This window comes from Scyliorhinus canicula, chromosome 16, assembly GCF_902713615.1.
Source record: "Scyliorhinus canicula chromosome 16, sScyCan1.1, whole genome shotgun sequence".
Classification (NCBI taxonomy): Eukaryota; Metazoa; Chordata; class Chondrichthyes; order Carcharhiniformes; family Scyliorhinidae; genus Scyliorhinus; species Scyliorhinus canicula.
This window is the reverse complement of record NC_052161.1, coordinates 62,521,914-62,534,461: the sequence shown is the minus strand read 5'-3', so window position 1 is coordinate 62,534,461 and position 12,548 is coordinate 62,521,914. Positions and strand designations below refer to the sequence as shown.

The 12,548-nt window shown below is 46.2% G+C and overlaps 1 protein-coding gene across 1 annotated transcript in view; it reads left to right on the top strand.

Moving 5' to 3' along the window:
* ptenb (phosphatase and tensin homolog B) overlaps positions 1-12,548 on the top strand; it is a 219,977-nt gene that overhangs the window by 66,669 nt on the left and 140,760 nt on the right.

Genomic DNA, 12,548 nt, shown 5'->3' with positions numbered 1-12,548 from the left:
TATTTCATTTATAGCATTTCAATACACTTTTAGAAAAATTCACTCCAAAACTGGTACACAAGTATTCTTTACAAGTGGTTTGTGACAGTAGTCTTTAAATGTGTAGCCGCCTTAATGTCCTAATTCATATTTTCATGTCTGTTTAGATTATAGCAAAGGAATTGCACATTTGAATTTGTACTTTATTGCTTTTTCCAAGACCGTACTACTCAATTTAAATTGAAAAAGTTTTACAGTTCTAAAAAGTTGGTTTATTTTGGTTGGAGGTCTGGAATTTTGTGGTTTACATTAATTTTTAGGTGAAAGAATCACTTCATAAAGTTGTTTCATTGTAGTAATACTTTTAAAGAAAAACTGTAAAAGTCTTAAAAACTGCTCCCAAAAACTGACCCGTTTTTGGCGCTTAACATAGTGTTCATTTGAGATCCATTTCTTTTTAAAATTTGCTTCAGGTTGGCTTAAAATTCGCAGAATAAATTATTACAGTTTGAATTGACCACATACTCTTTTTTTATGACCGACTCCACAAATGGAGAAAGGGAATGAAAATTTGCAAGAGATGCAGTGAAGGTTGCGACTGAAAAGTGATGTCTTCATATGCTGCTTGTTTTTGCCAGTACAATCTGAATGGTGTGATGTTCCTGTTCTTAAACTCTAATATCACTATATAAATCTTACTATTGGGATAGCATTCATTAAGGTTTGAATAGTTCTTATAACGTACCACTAAAAATGTAGCTGTGTAAGAATAAAATAGATCAACTACAACAATAGATATCTATGCATGCCAAGACGGTTTTGTACTTTTTTCGCTGTTTATAATTCTGGCATGTTCCTTCAATAGTTTGATCTTTTTAAAACAAAAATAAATTTAGAGTACCCAATTCTTTTTTCCAATTAAGGGGCAATTTAGTGGAGCCAATCCACCTACCCTGCACATATTTGAGTTGTGGGGGCGGAACCCATGCAAACACACGGAGAATGCACTAACTTCACGCGAACAGTGACCCAGAGCCGGGCTCAAATTTGGAACCTTAGCACGTGAGGCAGCAGTACTCACCACTGAGCCACCGTGCTGCCCTTCAATAGTTTGTTCTAAAGCATTTTTAAACTGTACAGTTTTTATCAATTAGTGCCTTTTCTTTGGCTGGATTCAAGTTGTTCCATCAAATTCTAGATTGGTTGAACTTGATTTTGCAGAAATATGAAGCCTTTTGGATCTTATCCAGAAGGAATGTGACTTAACTTCCACTTGTCACCATCTTGGGCAGTTGACACATTTCATATTGGGATTTCGCAGGGAAATGTGGGTGCCAACTTGGCACAACAATTTGTAAATGCAGCATATTGGAAGATTCCTGACTGACTCCAAAACAAGATGCTGTATTGGGCAGGCTTTTTGGTTCCTATGCACCAAATGTTAAATTTATGCTGCAGCATAGCTGCATAAATTCAGACTTTTTCGGGCAGCACGTGGCACAGTGGTTAGCACTGGGACTACGGCGCTGAGAACCCGGGTTTGAATGCTGGCCCTGGGTCACTGTCCATGCGGAGTTTGCACATTCTCCCCATGTCTGCATAAGTTTCACCCCCTCAGCCCAAAGATGTGCAGTTAGGTGGATTGGCCATGCAAAATTGCCCCTTAATTGGAAAAAAAATAATTGGATACTCTAAATTTATTAACAAGAAAAAACCAAATAAATTCAGACTTTTACAGACAAATGCGTGAGGGTCGATACCATTTGATCTGCTACTGCTTGTTTATTTTACCTCCAGACATACTGGACACACACTTGCATGCAGTGCAGGCTTGGAAAGTTCTTGTTCATTGCAGTAGGAAAGGACATTCCAGACTTTGCAGCCCACGTATCCCTCCAGGAAATGTTGAAGATAACTCTGGGTCTGTTATCTCTTTGAATAATAATTTGATCCCAGACCAGACATCAACAGTGGCTCGGATACTGGACTGAAACCCCAATATTTTAGGTTATTTTGTAAGACTGTGCAGAAAGAGTACTTTGCTCCAAGAACGATCACACAAAACAATAGGGATTTAATACTTTTAGAACAAAAGTTTAGTATTAAAATCTTTAACCTCAAGCAAATAGCTTGCAATTACCCCTTAAACAATATTACTAAATACAGTAAATACAATATTATTATCCTTAATTATTATCTCTTCCCAATTAAACAACAAGAAAGGAAAAGCATACAGCTCTCAATCCATCCTGCATCTCAGTGACAAAGAGTGATACTTGCATTCCAGAACACATTTGGCTCCTGTTATAACCCCTGTAGACTCTGGCTGGATGTCGTCAAAAAACTAATTAAACTGGTTTGTTTCAGCTTCCTGCTTGTCCTCTGACACGTTTGCACTGCTTTAAATACTATTATTAACTGTCCTGCTGTGAGCGCAAAAGACTTCATTTGTGGACTCGGTGTTAGCCAGATCAGAACTGCATTCAAAATCTTTCTCAAAAGATCTGAATACCTTGGCCCCGCCCATCAGTGACATTATCTCTCCAAGCTGACAAACAAATCAACTTCCCTGGGACACCCCCTAGTGCATTAGCCCAGGCTTTTACTATGGTTAATGTCACCTCGGGCTCCTAAAAGCTTTCTGATCTTGCAAAACAAGATTCTTTTAAAACATGACCACTGCAGTCAAAACACTCTAACCCAGGCTCTTAACCCTTAAATTTCCAAATGTTTATAATCCAATATATCTAAAATCCTGCATTTGTCACAATAATATTTGTGCTACATCTGGAGCAGAGGAAACACAAGTCTGTGCCATGTGACACCATGTGGAATCACCCTGTCCAGATCACTACTTATCTGCTTTTTCCCCAGAAACTATATAATTCATAAATGATTACAGCACAGAAGGAGGTTGTTCGGCCTATTGAGTATATGTTGGCTCTCGGCGAGAGCAACCCAGCTAGTGCAGCACCCCTGCCTTTTCCCCATAGCCGTACAATTGTTTTCCCCATCAAGCACTTACCAAATTCCTTTTTACAAGCCACGGTTGAATCTCCCCGCCACTCTTGGGCAATGCATTCCAAATTGTGACCACTTGCCACATAAAAAGCTTTTCTGCATGTTGCCTTTCAAATCTGTTTCCTCTGGTTGTCGACCCTTCTGCCAATGAGAACAGGTTTTCTCTGCCTAGGTTTTGAAAACCTCTATTAAATCTCCTATCAACCTTTCCTTGTCCAAGGAGGATAACCTTAGCTTCTCCACATGACCTGAAGTCCCTGATCCTTGGAACCATTTTGTAAATATTTTCTGTGATGTCTCTAAGGCCTTCACATCCTTTATTTTATTTTTTTTTAAATTTAGATTACCCAATTATTTTTTTCCAATTAAGGGGCAATTTAGCGTGGGCAATCCACCTACCCTGCACATTTTTGGGTTGTGGGGGCGAAACCCACGCAGACATGGGGAGAATGTGCAAACTCCACACGGACAGTGACCCAGAGGCGGGATCGAACCTGGGACCTCAGCGCCGCGAGGCGGTTGTGCTAACCACTAGGCCACCGTGCTGCCCTTCACATCCTTTATAAAGTATGGTGCCCAGAATTGGACTTGACACTCCAGGTGTGACTGAATCAGTGTTTTTTTTTATATAAAGGTTCATTGTAACATCCTTGCTTTTGTACCCCTATGTTTGATTTATGAAGCCCAGGATTCTATATGTTCTTTGTCACTTTCTCAACCTGCCCTGTCACTGTCAATATTTGTGCACATGCACCCCCGGTTTCTCTATTCCTGGACCCTTTTTGAATTGTTTGGTGTCTTCTCTTTCCTAGCGAAACTTATCACTTCACATTTTCTGCATTAAATTTCACCTGCCATGTATCTACCCATTCCACCAGCCTAATTATTGCCTTTTGGAAGTCTATCACCATGCTGCTCAGTTCACGGCACTTTTAGTTTTGTATCATGTGAAAAATTTGCCCTATATGATTTACCTTACAAAATAATGATCACTGGAAACAATTTGTCAATATATACCGTGGGTAGGTGGCTCGACATTGGCACACAGGGATAAGGTACATACAGTGAGAGTGTTGGGCATAGTCTTTATGTCTGTAAACGCACAAGTGTGGTGAATAGGGGTGGTGAACTACAAACACAAAAATGGCCATATGGGAATTTGATGCAGTGGCAGTAACAGAAACATTGCTTGACGGTGAAAACTAGGCACTTGAGGGATATACCATGTTCAGAAAAGACCGGAAAGGCAAAGAGAGGTGGGGTGGCAGTATTGATGAGTGAATATATTGTAGTATTAGAAAGAGGGGATATATTTGAGGGGGCAAAGATAGAATCCATTTGGTTACAGTTGAAAAGTAAAAAGTGTATGATCACCCAATGGGCCTGAAAATGGTGAGTGAGTGATAGAGGAGCAAATCTGCAGGAAAATCAGAGATATACAAGAAATATTGAGTGGTAATTTTGAGAGACTTTTAATCACCCAAATATTGTTTGGGATAGTGTCAGAGGAAAGGGAGATGGGAGAGAATTTCTGAAATATTTTTAGGACAACTTCCGTGACCTGCAATTTCTTTTTTTAAAGGAAGTACTTTATTCAGTAATGTTTTTTGTTTTTTAATGTATTTTATTCCAAACATAGTCAAAAATGCAACACAAACCAACAACATTTTCAACATCCCCACAATTCACAGTTTGAACAGTATTCCCCCCCCCCCCCCCCCCCCGTGATAAACAGTTCCTCAAACATTGTCATGAACCGCCCCCACTGTGTCAAAGTACTTCGCTGATCCCCTCAACTTGAACTTGATCTGTTCCAGTTGAAGGAAGTTTTACAAGTCCCCCAGCCAGGCCACCACCGCCGGCGATATTGCTGACTGCCAATGCAGCAATATCCTTTGCAGGGCAATTGTAGAGGCGAAGGCCACGATGTTGGCCCCCTTCTCCTCTATCAGCTCCGGAATTTCTGACACGCCATAGATCGCTACCATTGGTTTTGGCCTGACCTCTACCCCACAATCTTTGATAGCTTCCCGAACACCGTTTCCCAGTGTCTCTCCAACTTCTCACAGTCCCAGAATATATGCACATGGTTCGCTGGCCCTCACCCAGAATTCTCACACTCGTCCACCACCCCCTGGAAGAAGCCACTCATCCTCGCCTGGGTCATATGCACCCTGTGCACCACCTTGAATTGAATCAAGCTCATTCTCATGCACGAGGACGTCAAATTTACCCTACGAATTGCCTCACTCCACAGTCCCCATCCTATCTCTTCCCTCTTCCTGCCCCGCCCCAGCTCCTCCTCCCATTTATTCTTGATCCTCACAATCTGCACTCCCTCTTGCTCCCCCAGCCAACCATATGTATCACCAATCCTCCCCTGTCCCTCCGCATCAGGAGCAGCGGCCACTCCAACAGGGTATACTCGGGAGCTTGGGAAACCCTTTCCATCCGAGTGAAATCCCTCGGTTGCATATTCACTTCCCTTTGGCAACTCAAATCTTTCCTGCAACTCTCTTCCAGACCTGCAAACTCCTTCTCCAGGTCCAAATCCCTCGCCCTCACCACCCCATCTCTCTCCACTTCCTATACATGCCATCCATCTCCCCAGCTTAAACCTGTGATTTCCGCACAGCGGTGTCAGCACCGACATCCCCTCCAACCTAAAGTGTCTCCTCAGACACTTCCACAACCTGATCGTAGACCGTACCACTGGGCTCACCACTTACCTCCCCAGCAGAAGCGAAGCCATCACCCATGTCCTCAAGCTGGACTCTCTACAGGATGACTCCTCCATCCTAATCCACTCTAAACCTTCCCCCTCCCACGACAGTCTCACCATCTCCATGTTCGCCGCCCAGTAGTAATGCAGCAGGATCGGGAGTGCCAGCCCCTCTTTTTGCCTCTATATCAGGGCCCTCTTTACCCTTGGTACCTTCCCTGCCCATACAAACTCTGAGATCACTGCCTCGAAACTCCGGAAAAAAGCCTTGGGGATAAAGATCGGGAGGAACCTCGGCAGCACATTCATCTTAACCGCCTGGACCCTCTCCACCAATGTCAGGTGCAGCTTATCCCACCTCCTAAAATTCCCCCAATATCATCCATCAACGTTGTCAGGTTCCACTTGTGCATCGTTGCCCACCCCCCTTGTCACCTGGACCCCCAAATATCTAAATCTATCCCTGGCTATTCTAAATGGCAATGCCCCCAGACTGGTTCCTTAACCCGCCGCATTCACTGGGAACACCTCACTCTTCCTGACATTTAACCTGTATCCCGGAAAGGCCCAGTATGTCCACAATTCTCCCCATACTGTCTGCAGGTCCGACACCAACAGCAACAGGTCGTCCGTATGCAGCGACACCCAGTATTTCCTACTCCCTCTCACGATCCCCTGCCACTCCACTGACCTCCTAAGGGCCAACGCCAGGGGCTGTTTTGCCAGCATGAATAACAGTGGCGACACCCTGCCTCCTTCCCCTGTGCAACCCAAAGCTCCACAAACTCATCTCATTTGTTCGTACACTCGCCACCGGCAGCACCGCCCTTTGCAGCGTCTTGCTAAACATCCCCAGCAAATGCAGTGCCAACTCCGTTGAGAACTCCTTCTAAAATTCCGCAGGGTAGCCACCTGGCCCCGGGGCCTTCCCCGACTTAATCCCACTTATGCTATAAACCACCCCTCAACCCCAATGGCTCTTCCCGTGCCTGCCTCCTTTCTTCATCCAGCCGTGGGAACTCCAGCCTATCAAAAAAATGCCCCATATATCACTCCTCACCGCCCGGCTCAGCCCTGTACAGCTTCTCATAATACTCCCTAAATGCCTTCCCTGCTCCGACACAACTTCCCCCTTCCTTGTCCACACCCTCAGAAGTTTCCTGGATGCTGCCTGCCTCCGTAGCTGGCATGCGGCTCGCGTTCTCTCCATATTCACATTGCACCCCCCTCGTCCTCTGCAACTGCCTTCCCCGTTGTCAACCTATCAAACTGTCTCTGTAACCTTTTTCTCTCCGCTCACCCCTCTTTGGTGGGAGCTCTCGAATATTTCCTGTCCACTCGCCTATTCGTCCAACAACCGTCCATACTTCTACCTCCTCCTCCTCTCTCTGCACCTTGAATGAGATAACCACCCCCGAACCACCTCTTCCTCCGCGCCTGCCTCTTGAAAATCCCCCACTTCACTCCTGCTAACTTGCCTGGCCAGCAATCATGGTGCCCCCCCCAGCCCATGGCCTCCAATTTCCCTGCCACCCCGACTCTCCTCCGCCCCGAACCATACTCCCCTAAATAGTAACAAAAGATGCACTATCCTTGATGTTCCCCCATTTAAAAAAAACACTCTCCAGAAACCCTGCCATCAAAGACTTTTTTTTATATAGAAAAAACTTTTGTTCAACAAAAAATCTACTCTGAAGTTCAATGTCCTCTCTCTCCTCCCAGTCCATTCATAAACTCAGTCGCCTCTCTGGCATGCCAAAATAGTACACTCGCCATTTACAATACTCCAAACTTCACCACCCCTTTTAAAGAGGGCAGGCTTGACCCTGTTGAACCCAGCCCTCTGCTTTACCAGTTCCGCTCCCAGGTCTTTTTTAAAAATAAATTCAGAGTACCCAATTATATACTTTTTCCAATTAAGGGGCAATTTAGCAAGGCCAATCCACCTACCCTGCACATCTTTGGGTTGTGGGGGTGAAACTCACGTAGACATGGGGAGAATGTGAAAACTCCACACAGGCAATGAGCCAGGGCCGGGATTCAAATCCGGGTCCTCAGCGCTGTAGGCAGCAGTACTAACCACTGTGCCACATGCCGCCCTTGCTCCCAAGTCTTGATACACTCACAGCTCGTTTCCTTCCCAGGTGCATTTCCCGATCTGCCTTGCCCATTGGAGAATCTTCTCCTTGTTCAGAACATGCTGCAACAGCACCACCATCGCCCGTAGCAGCTCGCCCGACTGCGCCTCCTCATCACTGCCCTGTGTGCTCAGTCAACCTCCAGGGGCTAGTCAAAGGCTCCCTCCCCCATCAACGTCTCCAGCATCCTGGCCACGTACATGACGACCTTTGCACCTTTAATGCCTTGGAGCATCCCCACGATCCCGAGGTTTTGTCGGCTGGAGCAATTCTTCTGATCTCCATCTTCTCCTTCAGCCACTTCTGGGTGTCCTGCATTACCACCACCTCGGCCACCAATGAGGTCAGCTGCTCCTTGTGCTTCCCCACCACCACCTGAACTCTCTGGATCGCCCAGCCCTGGGAATCCAGCCTCTGCTCCACTCTCTCGATCCCAACTTAATCGATTCCACCACCTTGGCTAGGACTTCCAGAGCCTTTTCCACTGCTGGCGGAACTTCCCATTAAGGATATCTATTAACTGCTCCGTTGTCCATTGGGCAGGCAGAGTAGCCCCCTTGTCCTCCGCCATCTAGTTGTGCGAGACCACTTGTGGATGAGCAACCATAATATGGTCAAGCTGGAGAATGAAGTAGTGAATTCTGAGAAGAAGGTCCTGAATCTTAATAAAGGAAAGGAAACTACGATGATATGAGACGTGAGTTGGCTTTGACCGAATCGGGAACAGTATTCAAGAGATGGCAGTGGATATGCAATGGCAAACATTCAAGGAGCACATGGGGGAACTGCAACAGTTGTTTATTCATGTCTGGCACAAAAGTAAAACGGGAAATGTGGCCTGCCCATGGCTCACAAGGGAAATTAGAGATAGTATTCGATCCAAGGATCCAACGAAGAAGCATACAAATTGGCCAAAAAATAAACAGGTCAGAGTATTGGGAGCAGTTTAGAATTCAACAAAGAAGAACAAAGGGATTAATTAAGAAGGGAAAAATAAGAGTACGACAGTAAGCTTGCAGGGAAAATAAAAACTGACTGTGGAATTTGTTACCACAGGAAGTAGTTGTGGCCACAACATTGTGTCTTCAAGAAGCAGTTAGATATAGCATTGAGTGCAAAGGGGATCCAAGGACATGGGGTGAAAGCGGGATTAGGTCATTCAGTTGGATGATCAGCCATGATGATGGATGGCGGAGCAGGCCCCGAAGAGTCAAATAGCCTCCTGCTCCTATTTTTTATGTTGCTTTGTTTCTATGTTCTGGCGATTCCAACATCCCCAAAGATCACCAGCATAGGGCCCAGTGATATCTCCACCCCACAGTTTTCGATAGTTTCAAATATCGGGCTCCAGAACCCCACCAATTGCGGACATGGCCAAAACATGTGGACATGTTTTGCTGGCCCTCCTTCACATCTCTCACACTTATTCTCTACATCTGCAAAGAACCCACTCATCCATGCCTGCGCCATGAGCCCGATGCATCATTTTTAACTGTATGAGCTCATCTTGACAGGACGACGTAGCATTAACCCGGTGCATAATCTCACTGCACGGCCCCCATGCCGAGCTCCTCCTCCCACTTCGGCCATATCTCCTCGATTGGCGATTTCCCTGCGTCCACCAGCCATCCGTAGATGTCTGCAATCCTCCCATCCTCTACTTCATCTGGCGATAACAACAGAATGTGCTCCGCCACAAGCTTGCAAACTTTCCATCCACGAGCAAGTCCCTCACCCTTTCCACTCCTTCCCTGTGCATCAATCCCTGCCAGGGCAAATCAGTGATTTCCCCCAAATAGAAGCCAGCATCGATGTAACCCCCACGCTGATATGTCGCCTCAGCTGGTTCCAGACCTCTAGGATTGAGCAACCACCGAGCATGCAGTATGTTTCCCCGGGGCAAATGGAAGTGAGGCCTCAGCCAGAGACCTCAAACCTACCCCCACACACAAAGTCTCCTCTGCCTGCACCCATTCCACCCCTTCCTCCCCCCACCACTGCTGGACGTTCTCCACATTCGCCGCTCAATAATCAGTCCGGAAGATCGGGTGCGCAAGGCCCTCCACCTGCCGCTTCCTTTGTAGAAACACCCACCAAATCCGTGGTGTCTTGCCAGCCCATACGAAAACCGAAGTTAACCTGGCCTCCCTACCAAAAAATGCCTTTGGCAGGAATATAGGGAGGGATTGAAACACAAATGAAATCTTGGCAGGGTGTTCATCTGTTTTTTTCTTTTTTTAAAAATTTAGATTACCCAATTCATTTGTTTAATTAAGGGGCAATTAAGCGTGGCCAATCCACCTGCCCTGCACATCTTTGGGTTGTGGGGGCGAAACCCACGCAAACACGGGGAGAATGTGCAAACTCCACACACAGAGCGAACCAGAGCCGGGACCGAACCTGGGAACTCGGCGCCATGAGGCTGCAATGCTAACCACTGTGCCACCATGCTGCCCCTGCAGGATGTTCATCCTGATCGTCTGCACTTCTCCAGCTAATGAAAGTGGGAGGTATACCACCCCTATTTAGATCCCCCTTTAACTCCCTTCAACAAGCCAGCCAAATTCTGTTTGTACACCGTGGCCCACCAGTCATGAGCCACCTGAATAGCTAGCTGCGTAAACCTACTCCTAACTAGTTTAAATGGTCAGGCACTCAAATCTGCCCCTCTCCCCAGGGCATTCATTGGGAACACTTCACTTTTGGTCATTTTAAATTTGTCACCGAAAAAGTGCCAAACTCCCCCAAAATCACCATGATTCTATCCATAAAATCCAATGTGTTCAAAGTATACAACAATAAGTCATCTCCGTACAGAGAGATTTTATGTTCCCTACCTTCCCTTACAATACCTGACCATCACCCCGATGACTGGAGCGCAATAACCAAGTGCTCGATAGTGAATGCGAACAGAAGTGGAGATAAGGGCACCCCTGCCTCATACCCCTATGGAGCCAGAAATATCTCAAACTGATCGAATTCGTCCTGACACTAGCTGCAGGGGCCGCATATAACAACCTCACCCATAAGATAAACGTGGGCCAAACCCAAACCTCCCTAGAACCTCAAACGAATACCTCCACTGTGCTGTGCTGTAACTTACGCTCAGCCAAGAGTTCCATAGTTGGGGCCTTAGAGTATCGCCTATCCACCTCCGAAATAGCACCCACCATTCACTGCCTCTCACCGCCCTCTCCCTATGGATCTTGTATACAATCACCCCTCCTCCCGGAGGGTGAGACTCCCTATTCTGATGAAACTCTATATACTCCTTAAGTACCAAGGCCATTTCCCCACACAACCTTTCATCCGCCAGAAGCACCGAGTCCATCTTCCACTTGGGTCCCTGTGACAGGCCCACACCTAACCTCACATCCACAAAATGTGGTGCGTGGTCTGAAACCACAATCGCCCCATATTCTATCCCCAGCAGAATCAAATTTTGCACTACGATTAAGACTACCATAGAATTCCTACAGTGCAGAAGGAGGCTATTTGGCCCATCGAGTCTGCACCAACCCTTGGAAAGAGCGCCCAGTAACCCAGAAACCCCACTTAATCTTTTGGACACGAACAGTCAATTTAGCATGGCCGCATCTTTGGATTGTGGGAGGAAACTGGAGCAGCTGGAGAAAACACACACACACTGGAAGGAAGTGCAAACTTCACGCAGATAGTTCCCCGAGGTTGGCATGAACCTGGGTCCCTGGCACTGTGAGGCAGCAGTGTTCACCACTGTGCCACCTCTATGCATGAGTAAACCTGATGCACGTGGGAGAAGTATGAAAACTCCCTCCCTCCCAGGTGCTAATACCTCCAAGGTCCACCCCCATATTTGGGTCATAAACACCCCATATCCTTTGCCATTCCCGACCTAACCAGTGTCTTTGGGCTTGTACGGTCCAACCGAGGCTCCACAATTAACGTTTCCTCCATTATTAATTGTCGCGAGTCTAGATCCAGGATGTCTGTGGCCATCCATTTAACAAACTCCCCATTGTCCCAGTGAGGCGCCCACCCAAATCAAGGTCACACACCTTCTTAGCCAGCACGAATGTCACCCACTTGCTAAATAGAATAGCGACCCCTCTTGACTTGGAGTCAAATCCCGAATGGATTGTCTGACCCACCCACCCCATTTGCAATCTCACCTGGTTCTTAATCTGGAAGTGTGTCCCCTGAAGAGACACCATCTCCGCCTTCAAACTCTCCAATCCAGCACAAAACCATCTCTGCCTACATTTTCTTGTCCAAACCCACCCAAATGCTCACTCCCCTCTCCCCCACCATCGGCCAATAAATTATCCGCCTAACCTGCATCACCAGCATTGTCGATTGCTACTTTGACTCAACAGTTATCAGCAAGTAATTGGTAAGTACTATCCACATTTTTAAAAAACCCAACACTTAAGAAAAACATTCCCCATCAACTCTTCCCCCAAACCATGCTCTTTATTAAAGCCGTATGTCTCTTCAGGCGACGTAAAATAATGTTCTTTCCCCATAAAAGTCACCCAAAGTTTGGCCGGGTACAGAATGCTAAACCAAACCATTTTTCGGCATAAAGTCAGCTTGGCACCAATGTCAAACACTCTCGATCAATCCTCCTGTATCTAGCTGATGCTGCCGAAATGATCCTTTTTTTAAAAAAAATAATTTTTATTGACATTTTTCGATACAAACATTTA